The 8,309-nt window shown below is 52.3% G+C and overlaps 1 protein-coding gene and 1 long non-coding RNA gene across 2 annotated transcripts in view; both read left to right on the top strand.

Moving 5' to 3' along the window:
* Window positions 1-8,309, top strand: part of STK10 (serine/threonine kinase 10) — an 88,744-nt gene that overhangs the window by 43,326 nt on the left and 37,109 nt on the right. The gene's annotated exons all lie outside the window — the stretch shown is intronic.
* LOC112475235 overlaps window positions 1-8,309 on the top strand; it is an 11,169-nt gene that overhangs the window by 681 nt on the left and 2,179 nt on the right. The window lies entirely within an intron of this gene.

Genomic DNA, 8,309 nt, shown 5'->3' with positions numbered 1-8,309 from the left:
TGCTTTCTGTCTCTCTGAATCTGACTCCTCTAGGGACCTCGTGTAAGTGGAATCACGCACTGTTTGTCTTTCTGTAACCGGCTTATTTCACTTAACATCCTCAAGGTTCCTCTGCGTCGTACCCTGTGCCAGAATCTCTCTGTATTTTTAATAAGTTTTTTAAAACCAACATAACACACACGTGTCCTGTGTCACCACCGTGTCCTTTCCCCGTCCATCCCAAGGACATCTCTTTTAACTCTCCTCATGTTTCCTTCTGCACTGCTAAATAATATGCCTCTAAAGCTGTTTTTAAGTAGCGGGTTTTATTGTTCGATGAAAAATAATATTGCTTACTATACGAAATTCACATAGTACAGGAAGGTGTAAGAGAGGAAGCCAGAAAGTGCCTCCAGTCTCACCCAGAAATGCACAGGAGTCATTGGCCCTGCTTGTCACACCCGACACCTCGGCGTGCATCTCTGCCAGGGGAAGGATGTGCAGATAGAGGATTTAGGGAGATGGTGCTTTCTTACCAGTTTGACTACATTTAATTCCATTTCCACTGACATCCTCTGATAGTTATATAGTTTATTCATCGGCAACCCCCACCCCCAAACCCCGTCCTTCCAACACAGAAGTGTCACTATTGGGAGTTCCTCTAGTGGTGGCCTTCGTCTCCTTAAGGAACATCTTTATCACGGCCGCAAGGGCCTGCACCACCGTTGAGTCCCCATGATTGAGAGGTGCAGCGATGGTCGTGAGGGTTGGAGCAGAAGTGCAACATCCTCTGCAGCAGGAGGGCAGCGGCCACATCTGGAACTCGGGGCGGGGACCTGCCGAGGGTCACAGAGCTGCCGGAGCCGGGGCTGACCCCAGGGTCACTGGCTCACTTCCCAGGGCCGGCCCCCATCACTGCACTCACCTCCACGCGTGCCTGGAGCTGGCAGCTTAGAGTAGGCCTGGGTCTCTCATCTGGTGCATCTCAGTCCCCTGGGGGTCCCTAACACCAGATTGCTGGGCGCAGCCCCCAGGGTTTCCAACTCAGCACTTCTGGGGTGGGGCCTGAGAACATGCATTTCAAACAAGCTCCCAGCCGAGGCTTGCTGGTCTCGGGCCTACGCTTTGAGAACCACTGCTCGCGACCCTCACTGCCCAAAGTTAGGAGTGCTCTGTGGCTCAGAGGTCGGGTGGCTCTGCCTGAAGCAGCACGCGAAGGGGTCTCCTGCATGGGGCATGAGCAAGCCACACTCTGCTCTGTGTCCTGAGGCTAGAAGGCCAGATGCTCGCAGGGTCGGACCCAGGGGCTCCGCTGCATCTCCATGTTCTCTTAGGTGGCGTGCTTAAGCGCAGGTGGTCTGGGTCAGAGGGACCTGCGTTCACACCCCAAGTCGGCTTCTGGCTCTGTGGGCTTAGATGCGTCACGTAACCTGCCGTTTCATTTCCTTGTCTGTAAAGTGGGGTGATGATAAAACCGCCCTCGGAGGGTTGCGATGCCACTTACAAGAAGATACACGGGTAGAAAGTCAGGAGCAGATGTGTATGCCGTAGGTGACGAGGAGATGTCGGTGACGAGGAGGTGTGTGTGCAGGAAGCTCTCCCTACAGGCCCCCACAATTACTGGTGTTTCATCACGGGTCTGCTGTGCCCCGAGGCCTGCCCTGGGTCTGGAGACGGGAAGAGAACGAGACTCCGACTCCGTCCTTTCCCTGCGGAGTTCCCAGGCCCGTGGGGAGACCCGTGGGAGCGTCAGGGCTGGGGCGTTCTGTTCCCCCACTGGGGCCTGGGGTTCGGGGTGTAGGAGAGGCTTAGGTGAGGTAATTGTTTGAGCTGAGCTGTGAAAGGTGGACAGGGACTTGCCAGGTAAGCCAGGCTGTGCGGGGCAGGCCCGGAAGAGGGAGCCTAGTGGGCGGAGCCTTGGGGGTGAGAAGTGGTATTTTGGGAGGAGCGATTCTAAAGATAAAGAGAACAGCGCACATTCACTGGGTTCGTGAAGGCCCCGCTCGGTGCCAGCCGCAGACCAGGCACGTTCTAGGCGTCATCTCGTTTTACCCACAGCCCAGGGGGCGCTGCTGGGTGGAGACCACACCCAGCACCGCGAGGACCCCGAGGTCCGCAGTGAGATGCGATGCCCGGGTCAGACCCCGAGGGAGAAGCAGCGGGGTTTGGACTCGGTCTTCCTGGCCCCGCAGCTGCCATTGGGCCGGCTCAGTGAAGAGTAGAGGGCGGGAGGCCAGGGCCGGGCTGGGTCAGGGTCAGGGAGGGCCCTCGAGGCTCAGGGAGTATCGGGTTGGGGCGCAGAAGACAGTCTCAGTGCCCTGGGGAATCCAAGGGAAGCCTTCGGGTCAGCCTTTGGGTACTGATCACTTGCAGGCAGCAGAAAACCTGGGTCAGGATCAGGTGAGGGGCTGGTCAGAGCAGGAAGCCCTGGGTTCGGGGACAGGGATGGGGGAGGGTCCCTGCAGCCTTGGGCGGAGAGGTGTCCTGTGGGGTTCTCATTTCCCGCGCTGTCTCCCCACAGCGCCCCCTAGGGCTGGAGGGCGTGACGTGCAGGCGGACTCCAGGATTTCCTTCTGAACCTAAAGCACGTGGGTGCCTCAGGTTCCCAGTGAGTCCACCTGTGCAGTTGGGAAAACCAGGAAACCAATTAAGAAGGAAAAAACGTTCAGGGACAGTGGAATGTGCAGGTCTCTACGTAGTTCCCGCGGGGCCCTGGAGCCGCGGTGTGGACGCCTGCCAGGCCCGTCGTTCTGTTTTAGAAAATTCTCCTTCCTCGGCCGGAATCTGCAGCCTGGCCAAGAGGCGGCTGGCCATCTGCCTGCCTCCTCCTGGCTTCCTGGGACCGTCTTGGGCCTCTGGAGGCCTCCCCTCCCCGTGTCCTTACGAGACTCAGGGAGGCCTAAGAATGCCGGGCAGATCTTTCTCCCAAGCAAGGACGCCACCCTGTTGGAGACAAAGTCCGTGCTTCTCAAGAGTGCGAGTAAACGAGGAGCAGCCGGGTGAGCTGAGCAGGAAGCGGAGGCTCTAGACACAGACAAGTGGTTCAGATCCCGGCTCTGCCACTTCCGAGCTGGAGGAACACGCCTACCCATCCAAACCTCCGTTCTCTCATTTGTACAACGCGTGTAACAACAGACCAGCCTTTCAGGGCTGCTGCGGCCAGGGGGGTGAAGTGTGCACAGTGCTGTCCCAGAGAGGCTCAGGGTCACGTCCTTCTCTGCTACGAGGCGTTTTGCTTCTTCCTTGTGGTAAATAGTTACTTCTGTCAAGAATTTCTAGTTTCCTTTGCGATTCATTTGAGAGTTTTTGAGTAAAGCACAGGTTCCAGCTCCGGAAGCAGTTCTCCGTGGCCGCTGGGAATCCACTTGTGCAGAGAGAGAAAAGAACAGTGTCTGCTGCCCCGAGACAGTTGGGACATTAAGCGAGATGTGGACTTGGAGGTCCAGTCTGTGTTCTTGTCCCGGATCTGCCATTTGGTGGTGGGTGACCTTGGGCAAGCCAGCGAACCCTTCTGAGCCTCAGGCTCTCAAACTCAGAGTGGGGCGATAGTTCTGGCCTCAGAGCTGGTGAGACGGTTTAGCGAGGTGATGCGTGCAAAGCAGCCGTAAGGTGCCCAGCACGTCACAGAGGCCCAGGAAGTGCCAGGGTCCTTTCCCGGGCTGAGGAACGTCTCAGAGCAGCTGCTGCTAGAAGGAACATTCCCTGTTCTCCAAAGAGCCTGTGCGCCCCTCTCCCCACAGCGACCTCTCTGAAGACGGGAGGCAAATCTCACAACTTTTGGGGCCTTTCAAGTTCTACACAGAAGTCTGAACTGGTCTCCAAGTCAAAGCGCCAGCACAGAGGCTGGCACATAGTAGGTGCTCAGTAAACAGTAGCTTCCAGCACTGCCATTACTTTATCGGTTTATGCTTCCTGCAGGACCCCTAATTCCCAGAGGCCCCCTGTTGTACAGCAGGCCTGGCAGGCGGGCCTGGCAGGAACCAGTCACCCGCCTCTCTCCCCGACCTTGACCCCAACCCAGAATTTCTGCAGGCTGAGGTCCTGGTTCTTTCACTATGGCTACCATGTGCTAAGCCAGTGTTTGATATGTAGTAGTAACTCGTTTAATCCTCAGAGACCACGGATAACATTTTACAGAGGAGGGATTTGGCAGCCAGAGGTTAATGTGACCAAGGTACACAGCTGGTAAGAACAGTGGGATTCCGACCAGCACAGCTGCCTCCAGAGCTCCCCTGCTTAACCACTGCCCTCTTTGAGACTCTTTTGGTGGCACATGGTAAAAACCATCTCCTGTGAGAAAGGTAGACAGGAGAATGCGTGTGTATGGTGTATGGAACTGAGTCGGGGAAGAGATACAGCTAGTTAGTTGGGCATCGAGGTGAGTTGTTCCCTGGAACACAAATGCTGCCTCGACTGTCTAGTGTGTGCCTCTTCGTGCGTGTTGGTCAGGCTGTCAGACCAGCCCCCTCCGCGGAGCTCCTGGCAAGGTCAAGTTTTACTTTTTCTCCTGCAGGATGAACTGAACCTCACCGTTTTCGATCTCAGAGTCAGTAATTTCAGTGGAGGGCTCTGATTGGCCCAGCTTGGCTCAGGTGCAGATCCCTGGACCAATCAATGAGGCCCAGTAAGGAGGGGCTTCTCTGATAGGCCCGGCTCATGGCCAGTCTCTGAGAATGAGGGCGGCATAGTGGTGGGATGGACACAATGGTTTTCCAGAAGGAGAGGGTTTGGACCGGCCAGGAGGGCAAACTGTTGTCCACCACGGACTAGTCCAGCCTGTTGGAATAACAGAGGCCCAGACGAAGGGGAGTGAGTGAGGCGGAAGCATTGAGGGGTGAGAAGCGAGAAAAAAGGGCTGAATTTGCGATTGGGGTTGAGGGAGAAGATACCAGAAGGACACAGGGTGATGTGGGTGTCAATGAAGGCAGTGGGGGTAGGAGGCTGAAAACGGGAATGAACGGGAAAACAAAGGCTTCGTTAGTGGTCGTGTATATCTAGTTGTCTTAAAAACAAAAAACAACAAAAAAGAATAAAAAAGGAACAGAAAAATAGAGTTGCTCTTCCGGTCTTACGTTTGGCTGCACGATATGATCCTCTTTTAATAGATGAGGAAACGATGAGGCAGCTCGTCTCAGGTCACAGTAGGGTCTTCTCAGGTCCCTGCCAGGCACCGTCGCCATGGCACTCTTGGGAAGGCAGATGGGCCCGATAATTAAGAGAAGTCACTCGGCTGCTCTGGGGAAGCCCGCCTCGGAATGAGCCCGGACGTGCTGCCGGCTGCTGTAACTGGAAGAAAGGAGGCCCCTGGGATTCCAGGCTGGGGTGTCTGAGCCTTGCGTCCTGCCGTCCCCACCCAAGATGTAGCAGGTCCCGAACCCTCTTGAGGCTCCACTTCCCCGTCTGTACCATGGGGGCCCTGGCTCGTGTTTGTCCACAGGGTCGCTGCTGGCAGTTTGGATAGGAGCGTTTGTGTCGTGTAGTTTTTGTCTAGCATCCCTGCCTGTCTCCCGACTAATTGTTAGGAATACTCTCGTTCCTTGTGACAACCAGACCACCCCATTCATTCTCAAACACTTCCTGGGGCACGTGGCACCAGCCCTGGTTGAGCACCACCCTGAAGGTTTCACACCTAGGGTTGGAGGGGAGCCCGGCTCACTGGGCTACATACTCGCCGGGCATGGGGTGAAGGGTCTGCTGGGGGGAGGGGTGCAGACCTACAGTGGGACAGTGTTTTGGCTTTAATTGGCCTGGAATTGTCTGGAAAGACTACTCTTATCTTGGATTCTTTTGGTTGCTTACAGTTAAGTCGACAGATGAGAGAGTCTCACATATCTTCCTATAGTCTAAGTTCACTGCTTGTGTGTATGTGTAATATATAATGCATTTCACACTGTGTGTGTAATCATCGATATAAATACACGTGTAGAAAGATACGTACAATGATACTCACAGCAACAATGTTTACAGCATGAAATCAGAAATGACTCAAGTGTACCCCAGTAGGGATTAAATAAGTTATGGCACTATCGTACGATGGAATCTTTCTATTGTACGATGGAATCTTTTTCAGGTTGAAAATTGCCTTGTAGCAAACGTGTAATCCCTTATGAAGAGGTACAGTTGATCCTTGATCCATATGGCTTGGAACTGGGCAGGGCCACTTAGACGTGGAGTGTTTTCAGGAAATACAGTTGGCCCTTCATATCCGCGGGTCTCACATCCGTGGATTCAACCGCCTGCCGACTGGGAACAGGTATCTCCACCGCAGACTAAACAGTGTTCACAGCTGCTGTTTTCAGCTAGGGTTGGTTGAATCCGTGGATGCAAAGGGCGAACTGTAAAGTCGACAGATGAGTTACATGTGGATTTTTGTAACAGAAAGTTACATGTGGGTTTTTGACTGCGCCCCCAAACCCACATTGTCCAGGGGACGAGTGTACGTACCTACTGTGAAGAGAAAAAGAAAAGTTGAAGAATAGTATGTTTAATCTGATTTCACATTTTAAAAGTACCAAATGCGTTAACGTTATAGCATTTTACTTTACATACGTAATTTTAATTTATATATATAAATACAGATGAGCTCTAGGTGGCAAACTCTTAAGTATATCTCTGCCAGGATTCTGGAGACTTTAATCTGTAAAGATTTGAGCTTTCGATAAGCATCATTGCCTTGGTAATCAGGAAATGTGTATATATATAAATGAGTGTAGAGGCAGATACAATTCTGTAGAAAATTTGGAATGAGTGGACCCACAAAGAAGGAAATTAAAGTCCTAATCTCTCCAGCATGGACCCCTGTACGCTTCCTCCCAGTCCCGTGCACAGAAGGTGACCAGGTGATAGAAAAGAGCATAGACTTCGTGTCATATCTGTCCTTACAGCTGAGTGAACATCTACAAGTTACTCAGTCTCTCTAAACTTTAGTGTCCTCATCTGTAAAAAAGGGATAATAATTTTCCCTGCCCCACAGGATCATAGAAAAAAGATGCAAGGGAATATATATGCAGATGACACGCAAAACGATATGCAGAGGCAGATGTAACCGAGAGGCGTGAGTCCCTTTGCACGGCACTGTACACCTGCTAAGTTCTCAGTAATATTCCTCGTCAACACGACGATTTAATGGTTTTTTTCTTGCATTCCGTCACATGCACAAACTGTAATTTACCCGATAAACCCCTAAAGTTGGATATTTAGGTGTCTCACGCGGCTTCCCATATCAGTCTCTAACAAATGCAGCGATGAGGGTGTCTGTTCATGGGTCTGAGTCTCTAAGCACGCCTTCGGGAGTTCTCAGAAGTAGAATTGTTGGGTTCGTGCAGTGTTTCAGGTTTTGTTAGTAGCTGGGGCTGCTGTGCCCTTCATGCTGGTTGTACCAGTTTACCCCTCCACCCCACCCCGTGGAGCGTGAAGTCCCTTCACTACATCCTGGCCCCCACTGGGTTTTACTTAAGAAAAAACAAAAGCAAAACCCCATGACACCCCCAAAGGTTGCCATATGCACATCAGCTATTTCAGCCGTAAAAGTGATGCATACTCTTCATCAAAAATATTGTAAAGAATAGAAGTACATAAAATAAAAAATGTAAGGCCCCCTCAGTGCAGTGCTCCCACCAAAATCCCACTTCCGGGGAGTGAGTCACTGTGAAATTTGACGTGCAGCCCTCCAGACACTCTTCCGTGTCCGTGGCATGTGCACACCCCATACACAGGTGTGGTTCCTTTAAGATGCTCCGGAATCACACTGTACCTTCTACGATACCCTTCGGTCGGTCAGCACCTTGTTTGGGACAACGTGTCATGGACAAACTCCCAAATTAGCACATATGATCGTGACCCCGTTCTTTTTCAGGGCTGCATATGACCTCGGGGTCGGGGTGAGCCATCATTTACCTTATATTCTCTAACTGGGCTCTGGCAGCAACTTAGTCTGTGTTCAGGTTTTCACTCTTTTGAATAACACTTGTGTAAGCTTCCATATATATTATAAATCCAGTTTTGGGGATCTAGTTTTAGAAATCGAATTATTGTCAGTTATATTTCTTAAAACCCAGCGCTGTCATTTTTTCCTAAAAATTACAAGAGTAAAGGCACTCTAGCAAAGTCTGTCCGTTCATTCACTGGTTCATCTGATCACCCTGTTGAGGGCGTCGTCGTGTGCCAGACACGGAGCCGGGGGTGCAGCTGCAGACACCTCACAAATGGCCCCTTCCTCGTGGACACGATGGTCTGAGGAGGAAGAGTCCCTCCCCGCCCGCTGTCCTTGTCTCTGACTTGTTTTCAGATGGCAGATGGAGAGGGGGCGGCTTGTTCCGCAGGAGAGCATT

This window comes from Pteropus alecto, unplaced genomic scaffold, assembly GCF_000325575.1.
Source record: "Pteropus alecto unplaced genomic scaffold, ASM32557v1 scaffold40, whole genome shotgun sequence".
NCBI lineage: Eukaryota > Metazoa > Chordata > Mammalia > Chiroptera > Pteropodidae > Pteropus > Pteropus alecto.
This window is presented reverse-complemented; position numbering and strand designations above follow the sequence as displayed.